This window comes from Peromyscus eremicus, chromosome 6 (assembly GCF_949786415.1).
Source record: "Peromyscus eremicus chromosome 6, PerEre_H2_v1, whole genome shotgun sequence".
Taxonomy (NCBI): Eukaryota; Metazoa; Chordata; class Mammalia; order Rodentia; family Cricetidae; genus Peromyscus; species Peromyscus eremicus.
In genome coordinates this window covers 79,033,724-79,046,825 of record NC_081421.1, presented here as the reverse complement: position 1 = coordinate 79,046,825, position 13,102 = coordinate 79,033,724, and the positions used below count along the sequence as shown (strand labels likewise).

The window sequence follows — 13,102 nt, the reverse complement described above, 5'->3', positions numbered from 1 at the left end:
GGGCATCAGATCCCCTGGAACTAGAGTTATAGCCTGCTGTTAGCTGCCATGGGGGTGTTGGGAACCCAGCCCAGGTCTTCTGCAAGAGGAACAAGTGTTCAGTACCCCTGAGCTTTCTCCAGACCCCTAAAATAGAACTCTTGATTTCTCCCTTTGATTTGCTCTTACCCCATCCTCTCTCCCAGTGAATGACAGCAGCCCACAGGCCCTGAATCTAAGACTCATCCATAATCTTTTTGTTCCTTCCACTGCCTTCTCAACCCCTAATTAAAACGTATTCAATAAAACTGAAATAAACAAAATCTAAAATGAAGTAACACCTTGCACTTGGCTGCCACTCTTGTCCAAACTGACATGAGCAGCCACTTACTAAACTCCCCCTGTGGACATTTATGTTTCTACTGTGTATTTCACACACACAGTGAGACTTACTCTAGTCCCCAAAGGGCCCGAAACTCACTGTGTAATCGAGGCTAACCTCAAACTTGTGGCAATCCTCCTGCTCCAGTCTTCAAAATACTGGGATTACAAAAGTAATTCACCACACCCTGAATAATGCTAACCTCTAAAAACATGAAGTAGATATAGTCATTTCTGGGCCCACCCTCTCCTCAGGGCTTCCTGTTGCCATTGCAATAGTCCACAGGCTCCACAGGGTCTGGCCACTTGTACATGTCTAGGACTCTCACTATTTTGCTCTTTGGCCATAGACTCTGTTCATCCACCCTTCCACTTGCCTTTTGTCTTTCATGTGATATGGCAGACACATCTCCACCTCTGGGTTTATGGGCTGATTTTCTCTCAGCCTGGAAGGGCCGTTCCTCTCATCCAGCCCCTGGCTTTGCTAGACTTGCTTCTTCACATCATGAGCAAAGGTGTGCAAAGCTCTTCCTGGTGACGTGTGATTTTTGCTACTTGTTCATTGTTCATGCTCCTTCTCTTAGCTCAGGAGAACGAAAGCTCTAGAAAGTGATTTTCCCTGTATATGCCTAGAACAGCATCAAGCACCTATTTGGTGCTCAACTAGCAACTGAAAGTGATTGCATCCCCTCAAAATTCTCTTCTTTCTGAATTTTTTCGTCCTTTCTCTTTTAAATTTTGGCCTTTACCACCTCCCCGAAGGCGAGGCCCCAATTCTCTTCCGCACACTATTCCTCTGCAGTCCCCACCCCTTGAAGCGCGGCTCCTTTAAATAGATTCGGGAAACGCGGCCGGATAGGCGGGGCCAGGACTTAAGGGGCGGGGCCTGCGTGCTGCGTGCGTGCGCGTTCCGGAGGCGCCGCCGCCGCCGCTCCCGAGGCCGCTGCTGCTGCCGCCGCCGCGCAGAGCCCGAACCCGAGCCGCGGCCGAGAGGAGGGAGGAGGAGGAGGAGGTGGAGGAGGCGCCGGGCCGCGGGGTGAGTGCGGGGCGCGAATGGGGGGCGCGGGCTGGCCGTACCTCGGTGGCCTCTTCAGAGCCCCCGGCGAGTCCCGGGCGGCGGCCGGGGGCCTGGCGGGCGGGAGGGGCCGCGGCTGGAGGCCGGAGCCAGCCACGCCCGCGGACCGAGGCGGTCGGGCCGGGCCTGAGGGACGGACCGGCCGGCCGCGAGGGGCGGGCCGCCAGCGGGGACGCGTGTCCGCGCCCGCTCCGAGGTGTCGTCCCCGGGGTCGGGGAAGTGCGGTGCCTTCGGTGCGGCCTTTGCCCCGGCCGCCGAGCGCTGACACCTCCGTGTCCCACTCCGCCGCCAGCCGGGTTCCCGCCCTCCCTGCCCTCTGTCTTCTGCGGCTTGCCATGTGTTCGCCTTTGCAGAGTTGCTCTCCTCTCTGGTTTCTGCTGCTTCCCTTGAATTTTGTCAGGATAGAGGCCACGGTGTGATTCTTGTCGTCTTTCCATCGAGGGTGTGTGAGGGGTGTCGGGGTGGTGGGAGTGTGGCTTGTCTCCTCACTCGGAAAGTTAAGGACAGTGTCTTTTGCTGAATTGTGTAATTTGTTGTTGAAAGGAGAACAACAAGGCAGGACGGTTGTGCCTAAAAAATAAATAAATAAAATCCCGAGATTTCCTCACGGGATGGAAAACCAGAGTTTAGGGGACTTTTGATCCCTTGGAAAAAGAGCTAGCGTTGAGGAACAGTGTATAGCCGTTGGGAAGGGAAAAATCATTTTGTCGCTGCTTTGAAGGAAGTACTCTGTAAGAAATGAAATAAAAGGGCAGGAGGTTAATGGGCCAAGCGTTACAGGTACCAGCCACTGTTTTCTGCTTCTTGGGTGGCAGAAGATCCGTTCTGTTTTTATTAGAGTCAAAGTGTCGATCCTCAAAATTAACCAGGGTAGTTTGCCTTCAAAAGCAGGCAGTTACAAGAGATGATGCTGGAAACAGGATTTGGAAACTTTCTTTGAGTTTCCTGTCAGAATGTGTGGGGGTGGGTATGCCTATGAGTAGTTTTTCTTTTCTTTTGATGTAGTTGATTTCTGCAACATTTTGATATAATAAGTACTAGATTAGGCCTCAGACTCTTTTTTTGGTCTTTATGCTTTCCTGTAACACTTTGTTTCAAAATTAAATATATGTTGTTGACTGTTGTTTCTTAGTTTGGTGTTTTCTGTGAATCTTGTTTAGCTTCCTTGCCATTTGAAATTCTGTTGTGATTGTGTTCATTATCAAGGATTACACGTGTCCCAACATTTGTTGAATGAATTGAACGGTTCAGTTCAGTGTCTTGATTTATGTATCTATCTTTTTGAGAGGTACTTTTTAAAATTTCACTTCCCTCATATAGCAATTCTTAACCTTTTTTTAGGCCACTGATACTTTTGAGAATATGGTGAAATATGTGGACTCTTTCTTTGCCCAGGAAAACCAAAATAGACATTTATGCACAAAATTTTGCATTCAGTTTCTGGACTCCTCTAAAGTCACCCATAGACACTTATTTAAAAGTGAACTGAAATCCCAGATATTATTCAGTTTCTTATTAGAACTTTTTAAAAGTACACTTTTTTTTTGTGGCCTTTGGGTGTGTTTGTGTCTTCACCTTAAAATCTGAGGACTTGGGAACAAGGTTAAAGAGTGATTGCTCTTACAATTTTTTTGGGGGAAAGTTCCCAGTAACTGTTACCTGCCCCCGCAACCCAACAGGTTTTATATATAGTTCAGTAATGTAGCTGAGGAAGACCTTGATAGGTGTGTGCTTCCATGCTTGGTTATGTGGTGCTGGGGATCAGAACCAGATTCATGCATGGTAGGTAATTGATCTGTTAGCAGTCGTTTTGTTTGTAGAGCTGCAGATCTAACTCAGAGTCTCAAGCAGGCACTTTACCATGGAGCTGTATCCCCAGCCCTAACCAGCAGTCATTTTAAAACCAATACTCCCTAGTATGTTTTGGGCCCTTAAAATCATAGTTATGACTAACCAGGTTTTTTCTTGGACAATCTACTTTTTAGTAATATGATGAGAATTTGAAAATCAAATAATTTCTTTTCCTCTCTTTCAAGCTTGTTCATATGCATGATTTTCATGTAGTTAATTATGAAAATATGCAATATTGATTCAGTAAGCATGTATACTCTGTGGATAAAACAAAGTTCTTACTGTCATCCCTTCAATCATGAGGGATAGACCATGACCAAGTAAATGTTTGGTGTCAGGTGACAGAGCTGTGTGGAAAAGTGAGGACTGGTGAGGGGCTAGAGAAGAACTGCCAGTGAAGACCTAAGACTGGAGCAGAGACCTGAAGGAAGTGAGAGGTGTGTGCTCCCTTGTGTTGGAAGAGATCACAGGAAGAGAGAGAGGTCTTCTAGTGCAAAGACCCTAGAGTGTACAAGGCCTTTTTGAGAACAGCTAGGAGGCCAGTGTGGTCTAACAATAGTAAACAGGGAGAGAAAGGGCTTGAGATTAGAAAAGTAACTAGGGCCCTTCTAAAACCTTGGATCCCATAGTAAGACCTTTGGATTTTACTTTGAATGAAATGGTAACCCATGGAGTAGAAGAGATAACTGATCTGACCTAAGTTTATAAATAATCATTCTCACTATTCTGTGGAAGTCAACTTGGCTTGGGGAAGACAAGAATGATGTGCTGGGGATTGAACCTAGGTCCTTACACTTGCTAGGTAAGTGCTCAATAACCAAGTTACATCCTGCCCTTAGGTCTTCATTTTTAACTTTTCAACCATTTTAAAATAGTTTATCTTCTTTCTGTTGGGCATGTAGGTATCTTCCCCTCCCCATTAAGATAACAATGAAATTTCACAGTAGCTTAGAGAACATTTTGTTCCTTTTGGAATATTTCCTAGTGATTTATTTCTAAAAGGACAACAATATATGAATAGACTTACCGAGTATATGTCTAAATTGCCTTCAAAGAGTTGGTTTCAACAGCCATGGTTGTTGAGCATAAGTTTCATGACAATTTCGTTTTCATTGGGTGTTCTTAACACAAACAATTGTTTTGGTCACCAAATGAGATCTTTTAGACAGAGTGCTAGTTTTTGGGAATATAGGTAAATTAGAGGGCCTTTGCTCTCAGGGAACTTTTACATTCAGCTGTGTTTTATAATCCAATAGAGAAATTACGCTGATTCTTGTTATTTTCTGTTACTGTGGAAGGTTGATAGTTTCATATAAAGTAAGCATCTAGTTGTTCATTCTGGCAGTTACTTTTTCTTATAAGGAGTTTTTTTTTTTTGTTTTTTTTGTTTTTTTTTTTTTTTTTTTTTTTTTACTGTCCTCTGTAATGTGTTTATGTTTTGCATGATATTTTAGAATCTTATATGTTTGATAATAAATTATGCTAGTAGTCCTGGGTTAAGAACAGTTTAATTTTTAAATTGTTGTAGTGCATTGTTATTCAGAAAATAGACTTGTTTTATTATGTAAAGTCAGCTTTGAATCTTTGACATTTTCTTTAGTTTTAAGAGGAGGATGATACCACTCTGTTTTCATAGAAAATTATACCGAAAGACTTTGTTTAGCATTTATGGTTCTGGAATCTAGATGGTTTGACCTGTTTGAGCCAAAGCTGTGACATCTGTAAAGGGAGAACAGCTGAGTTCCCAGAAAGCACCTAGTGTGGCATGTGCTAGAGAGCTGGGAGTGTGCACCAAAGCTCAGTTTTCAAGGCTTCTGGCTCCAAACAGCTCTTCTTTTAGATGGTCAATAGCAATAACTTGTACAAAGCATTTATATCTTATTATTGTGGTACATTTAAAATTGTGGACATAAACTTACTTCCTCCCAAGGTTCTTTTTCAAATTAAGCTAATCACTTAGGAAAAGTTATAGCATAGTTCAGGTATTTTATGCTCATTTCAATGTCATAGAATTACTGCATTACTTAATGTAGTTTTTTATCTTGTAGAAAATACCAGCATTAAATAGAAATATTTAAGCTTTCATATGTTAATGAGAGGAAGCTGAAGCATCCTTTGTATGTGTCTGTCTGTGTACATAAAATTTGTACTTGTTATCACAAGTAATTTTATGTACTTAATATTTCATACACTTAAGATAATTTACATTTTGAGTTTTTTGTAGTAATGTTTATGGGGTTTGCAGTGAGTGATCATGGCCTCCCTCCCCGAGCATATAGTTTTGAGATGACTGGTTAATTTGTGTTAAAGTTAAATGATCCTGATGAATATTGAACCTATAAGGTTAACATTATTCGTTATTCCAATGTTCTGATCAGCAAAGCAGTTCAGCAAAGAACTGTGCCATGCTCTCATTTCTGCTTGAAAATAGGCCTTTCAGAGTGAGGGATACAACGTGCTCTCACACATGCACCAATATAAAAAGGGAAGTTGTGTGATTATTTAAGGTAAAACTGAAACAAGAAATGGTGTACTTTTGTAAAAGGAATAAAAATAGTCCTTTTAGTATTATTTTCAGAAGTCCATGATGTACATCTGGGAGATTAGCTTGTTTTATGAAATAAACTTTAATTATTATACAAATAATGGCTTTTCAAAAGAGTCCTTAACTTATTTAGGGCATATAAATTTATCATAGATAAATCTGAAAGAATTTCTTTATAAGCCACTCTAATTTTGCCAGTCCTGTATCTTTAGTTATTTAGTTCACATTGATAGGGAGTGATTCAAAGTGTGGGATGGCAAAGTTAATGAAACTTAAAGCATATAAATCATATGTTTGGTTTCAGGGCATAATAAAATTTAGAAATATTTCCTAAGAATATTAAAGTACAAATAACTAGTAAAAGATGCTTTTGAATTAATTAGCACTTGAAAAGGCTTCACTTTGAACTCACAAATATGTATCAAACGTGCTACTTATCAAAGTCTTTACAGTCTTTTTATGTATGTGTGTATGTTGCCTCAGTGTATGTTTGTGAACCTGTGTGTGTGCCTGATTCCCAAGAAGGCCAGAAGAGGATATCTGTTCCCCAGGATTGGAGTTGTAGCTGGTTGTGAGCCATGATGTAGGTGTTAGGAATTGAACCTGGGTTCTCTGGAAGAGCAGTGTTGTTAACCACTGAGCCATTCTCCAGTCCCTTATTCATGTTTTTTTGCATTACTGTTTTATACCAACTTACTGTGCATGTGAAAAAAATAATTTTGCTCAGGATAAGATTGTGCTTTAGCTTTCAAAGGCAAAACTATAGAGGTACAGAGAACTAGGTGCTACTGTTGGACAAAAACCACGATGGCATTGGTGCTACTGCAAGTGAGTAGTAGGGGATCCCTTACTGTAGTCTAAAGAGCACATTCATTCATTATATTTTCAGTAATGTTTTTAAATTCATTTATAAATAAAATTCATTCTGTTCAAGACAGGTTGGTGATATTATACAACATTAAGACAGCAGGTACTACATTAATTCTTGTAGTAGTTGATATTTTTACTAATTTTACAGTTTCATGTAGTTTATAATCTAGGCCAAATCTGCTGAGTGTGTTTGAAACTATCCTTCTAGTTTCATTAACAGACCCATTCAGCCACTGAACCAATGTTTTAAAAATTTATCTTATTTTATGTGTATGAGTGTTTTGCCTGCATGTATGTCTGTGGAGTGTCAGGTGGAGTAAGCTATAAGAGGGTATCAGATTCCCCTGGAAGTGGAATTATGGATGGTTATTAGCCACCACATAGGTACTGGGAGCTGAACCCTGGTTCTCTGGAAGTACACTCAGTGTTCTTAACCTTTGAGCCATCTCTCCAGCCCCTAAAACGTTTTTATTAGCTATATTTATGATCTCTGTGTATGTTATGCACATGCCATGATGCATGTGTGGAGGCCAGAGGACAATTGTAGGAGTTGGTTCTCTCCTTCCACCATGTGGTTCTCAGGGATCAAACTCCTCAAGCATCTTTATCTGCTTTTCCATCTCATTAGCTGAGATGTTTGAAAGAATCAAAATTAAACTCTTTGTTGGATACATGTAAATATGTAGCTTTTTTTTTAAACCAGGAGTTTATAGTTTAGTAATCTATGTATTTTCATAGTGGGTTAAAAGTATAATTATATTTTTTAGGTAAAATTCTTCTTAGTAGTTAGCTATTTCTGTGTATTTGTTTTCTAATAGCTTGTTAGTACTTGGCAGGCCTGTGCAGCTTCATAAATACTATTCCTTAATTGTCAAAAATATAGTAAATAAAAATACAGACTGATGTAGCTCAGTCCTCAACACACACACACACACACACACACACACACCACCACATTGTACTGGAGTTGTTTCCTTTTAAGCTAGCAGTATTAATTCTATGTTTAATGTCAAGGCTTGGGGTTTTCTTTTTTTGTAGAACAGATTTTTATTACTTTTTTCCCTACATTGATTAAAGTCATCCTGTGCCACAAAAGTGTCTACTTAGGATAGATGCGTGGATAGACAAAGTGCATCAGTTTACATTCTTAGTGAACACTGGGAGCTTGCCAGTTTTACTTTCAAGTTTCTCCCTCCTTAGACCTAACTGACATGCTTATAAGAAACAATTCTACATTTAATTTGCAAAATGAGAATAGTTATTCTGGTTTTTCTGTTTTGCAGGTTGTGAATTAGAATTAATTTGACATCCACTTTCAATAGTTATGCATAGAAAATCTGCTTAACTGTGGTGCCTTCTTTTGGGATTTTGGCTGTCCATTAAATGGTAGGCCTTGTGCAGCTTCATAAATACTACTGAGTTTGGATAACATCCTTTATACAATCTAAAAGTAAACATGAGCATAATAGAACCTGGCAACAAAACAAGGCTAATGTTTCTTTGTCCGGAGAAATGTAGTTCTTAATTCAACTAATCTGCCCTTTTTACCTTCAGGATTGTTTTCAGTGGATATGACGTTCCCTTCCCGTGTGTGTGTGTGTGTGTGTGTGTGTGTGTGTGTGTGTGTGTGTGTGTGTGTGTTCAATATTACATTGTGGAAAATATTGAAAAAGAGCATAAACATAAAGAAGAAATCTAACATTATTGATGATCCTGTTACACAGAGAAGACTACCAGTAATATTTCAGTATGTATTTTTCCAGTTCTTTCTTTCATATACAGACTTTTATTTTTATAGAAGTTAAAATTGTGCCTTATACTATTTAAGTATTACTTTTCCAGTTTATATGGAATGTTGGTCCCTTGGCTTAGAGCTATAAGTTTGATCTTTATCATACTATTATTTTAAATAATAGGGAGACATTTTTGTACATTTATTTTTAATTGCATTTGGTTTTGTCTGTTTCTTTCTCCCTTTGCTTTAGGCTAGATTCTCAGAAATGAGGTCTCAGGCTCAGAGGGTAGGTGCCCTGTATGAGTGTCTTGCTACACCTTCAGTGGCATTGAACAGTTAGTTTTTTACAGTTCTTACCAGTGGTCTAGATCCCTGTTAGAGTCTTCGTGGTTATCTTACAGACTTTATGTTATTAAGAATGTGGAACACCATTATTGTGTATGCATAGAAATTTATAGTTCTTTTGAAAAAGTTAGTTGCAGTGAGTTTCTTTAAAAATATTTTAGGTGAAAGTGATTCATGACAAAGGAGACATTGAAGTTGCAATTTGAGCATTGTGGGTTTTACTGATTAATTTTTTTCAGATTTTTATCCTCTAAAATGACCCATATGAGAAAGTTTATTTTGTTTCAAAAGGTGTATGTTTGGGGGAGGTACTCACATTGTTCTGACTTAAACAGTGTTTACAGATGGGTCTGGAGTTAGGTAAGCCTGTCCACAACCTTGCTTCACTACTTACTAAGTGCATGGTTTGAGGCAGCTTACTAACTTGATGACTTGGTATTTCTAAACATTGGTTTCTTATTTTTAAAGGATAATAATAGTACTACCTACATCATAAGTTTGTTGAAAGGTTAGAAATAATGTATAAGACTGCTTGGCTTATGATAGACGTTTAATAAAAAGCCAGCTATTTCTGTTCTTTTTTTTTTTTTGCCAGTTTCAGAAGAGAGGGGTCCCTCACTTTTGTGATCCTGTTTACATGAACTAATATAGATGCAAATGAACTGTAGTGCACAATGACTTGAGAAGAGAGAGTGTTAGGCATGCCGTGTGATAAGTTAGAAAGTTCAGAAGATGAAGGACAGGATATTAATCTGACAGAGAGATAGACTTTAGTATGATAGTTGGTAAATGTGGAAGAAACATGGCTTATTTGGGACTAGGTTTTGTTTGTTTGTTTTTGTTTTTCCTCCATCATTAAGTGCTGGGTTGAAAAGGGAAGACCTGATTCTGGATATAAGAAGTTTTAATATGAAGACTATTACTTGACAAAAGCATTTATTGAGAGGAAAATATATGGGGCCTGGAGAGATGTTTAGTTTGTAAGAGCACTGGCTACTTTTGCAGAAGATCCAGGTTTGGTCCCCAGCACCCACATGACAACTCACATTGCCTGTTACTTTAGTTCCAAGAGACCCAACACTTTATTCTGGCCTCTTTGGGCACTGCATGCATGTGGTACAATTATATATATGTGGGCAAAACACGCATACACATAAAAAAAAAAAATCTTCACTGGGTGTAGTGGCTCATGCCTTTAAGCCCAGCACATGGGAGGCAGAGCAGGCAGATCTCTATGAGATCCAGACCAGTTTGATCTGTGTAGCTAGTTTGAGGCCAGCCAAGGCTTCATAGTGAGACTCTAGTTTCTAGAGTTCAGAGTGAACTGAGATAGAAAAGATGGGGAGCAGGGAAGTTGGTTTAATTTAATAACAGATAAGGCAAGATTTAAGTGTTTAGTGGAAAACAAGAGGGAAGATTGGGGGAGTTGCTAGAGTCACTTTTGTGAAATTCTGTATGTCAGGTTTGAAGAAGGGATTCAAAAGAACTAGTATTGAATTTAGGATCTAGGCTAGACCCAGTCAGGTACCTTTAAGAGGAAACAGCTTAGTCTTGGTTGTTAACTACCTTCTTTAAAAAGGTTAAAAGATTGCTTTTATGCCACAGGCAAATAGTAACATTTTTGTTTTTCTAAAACATGTACAGTTTGCTACAGAATTTTTATTTGTTTAGGGTTGTAAATTTTTAGTTTAATTAATTAATAGGGAATTCTCAGGTTTATACTTTGTATTCTGGAGATATTGTAAAACTGTTTAGTGTAAGGTGAAATTCTTTTCCACAGGTTAAAAAAATTTTTTTATTACCATTTTATTTTATATGTATGGTTGTTTTGCCTGTATGTATGTCTGTGCAACACATGAAGTCAGAAGAGTGCACTAGATCTTTTGGAACTGGAGTTATAGATAGCTGTAAGCTGCCATGTGGGTGCTGGAAATTGAACTCACATCCCCAGGAAGAGCAACCTGTTCTCTTAACTGCTGAGCCATCTCTCAACACTCCCCCTCCCCCCATGTTTTTTTTTTAATTCCTTGTAAATGATACCAGACTTGACAGCATCAATTAAATGAGCAGTGGTGATCTTAACAACTTAGAAATTGAAGGCAGTCAAAGAAAGAGCAACTATAGCAAAGGGAAGTTGAGTGAATGGCCTTTAGAAAAAATATTACTTCACGTATTCTCATTCTTTCTTCTTCCTTTAATTTCCTTTTTTTTTTTTTTTTTAAATGAACTTTCACATGCCAGTTTTAGTCATTCTAGTGCCTGTCTCTAGTATTTTTCACTTGGCTAAAAGTAAGTATATAGGTTGCTCTGAATTTGATAATTTAGTCCATTGTTAATTTTTGTTCAATTCTCTTCCTTTACAAGTATCTTTAAAAATACTTTAAATTCATGAGCAAGTATAGCAGTAGTGTTAGAGATTGTGTTTGTTGCTTTATCCAAATACTTCTCATATGTGAAACTGCAGAATTTCAGATCTACTAACCTAGATGGTATTTCATTTACTTTTTAAGACCTCAGGTATTTAGAATACCAATGTATTGCCACAAAATTCAAGATTCCAGTTGAGTCTGTTTTGAATAGGGTTGGGGTTATTTTTGCCTGTTTCAGCAGAAGTCAAAACTGTGATAATTCTCGTAGGACTGACTGATCACTCTTTTTCCCACCCTCCAGCTATAGTTAAGAGAGCAAGATCTTTCTAGCTTGAGCCATCCTGGCACTGTTCCCTCTGTGGCCTGATTCCTGTGTCTTCCATTCTTAGGAACCTGCTTGTATTTGACAGGAAAAATAAATTATTAAATCAAGTAGCTACCAATTCACTGTATACTATTACAATTACTCAATTAAAACTTCGTTTTGTTTAGTTTTAAGGGGTAGGGTCTCACTATGTTGCCTAAGCTGGTCTCAAATTCCTGGACTCTTGTGAATCTGCTGCCCCACACCCAGTCTCAGTAGTTGGTGTCACTGTCAGCGTTTAGCTTATTTGAACAATTTTTACATGCAGTGCCATGGAGTATGTAAATAAGACTCTAACCTTTGTATGCCAAAATTCCAAAGCAAGTGAATAGGGAACAAATCACACAGGACTGTGGGAAATGGTTGGGATTTTGTGATAAATATAAAGGGAAGATACTACTCACCACCTTCCTGTATGGATAAATTTATATAGCACTTGGATTTGAAGGCAATGTTACTAAAAATACTAGCTAAAAACAAACAGTAGTTTCTTTTCTTTTAATCACTTCCTGTGTGTGTGTGTGTGTGTGTGTGTGTGTTTACACATGTGTGAACACTGGCACACAAAGCCATGGTTCATATGTGCAGGTGGAGACCTTTGGTGTTGGTCCTCACATTCCACCTTGTTTTGAGATAGAGTTCTCTTGTTTGCCATTGTGTATGTCAAGGTAGCTGGCCTGTGGTTTTTTTTTGTTTTTTTTTTTTTTTTTTAAAGATTCTCCTGTCTCCTTCCATAGGTGTACTGGTATTATAGAGACACCTTGCCCAGTCCAGCTTTATGTGGGTTTTTGAGATTTAACTTAGGTCCTCTCACCTGCTCAACTGAGCCATCTCCCCAGCCCTATAGAATACATCACTTTTTTGAATACATCATCACTGTTTTCCCCATGGATCTACAGAGATCAGAATAAATTACTTTTATTGCAAACGCCTAATAAAATTGTATGGTTTTGATATGGTGTGCACACCTTTAATCTCAGTACTTGGGAGGCATATTCAGGAGGATCTCTTGAGTTCAAGATTATTCTAGTTTACATAGTGAGTTCTTGACTAGCCAGAGCTATATAGCTACATAGGAGACATTGTATCTCCAAAAATAAAAGCAATGGCTCTTCCTCAGATGTGTGTGTGTGTGTGTGTGTGTGTGTGTGTGTGTGTGTGTGTGTGTTTTAAGAGATATATATGTATGTATGTAGGCAAGCTATTGCATATCTTTCCTATTTTTTAAAATATTTTATTTTCATGTGCCTTGGTGTTTTTGCCATGAGTGACAGGTCCCCTGAAACTGGAGTTACAAACGTGTGAGCTGTCATATGGGTGTTGGGAATTGAACCTGGGTCCTCTGGAACAGCATTCAGTGTTTTTAACCCCTGAGCCATCTCTCCAACTCCGCATATCTTTCCTTTAGCCAGTAATATGTAGACACAAGTCTTTGGGCCTGGTTTCTACCACTCATTAACTCATAGTTAAGTGGCAGAGTGCTTGCCTAGCATGTGAGAGTATAGTGAGTTTGATTCCTCAGTCTGGGAAAACAGTGTTGTTTATGGTGGGGAGAATTTAGTATTGAGTTACATTAAACTGAAGTCTA

General features: G+C 39.1%; 1 protein-coding gene across 1 annotated transcript in view; it reads left to right on the top strand.

The window, feature by feature from the left end:
* The first annotated feature begins 1,273 nt into the window (after positions 1–1,273).
* Rap1a (RAP1A, member of RAS oncogene family) overlaps positions 1,274–13,102 on the top strand; it is a 79,823-nt gene continuing 67,994 nt past the window's right edge. The window contains exon 1 of the mRNA XM_059266028.1: positions 1,274–1,396. The gene's annotated coding sequence lies outside the window, so the exon portion shown is untranslated. The remainder of the gene's footprint in view (positions 1,397–13,102) is intronic.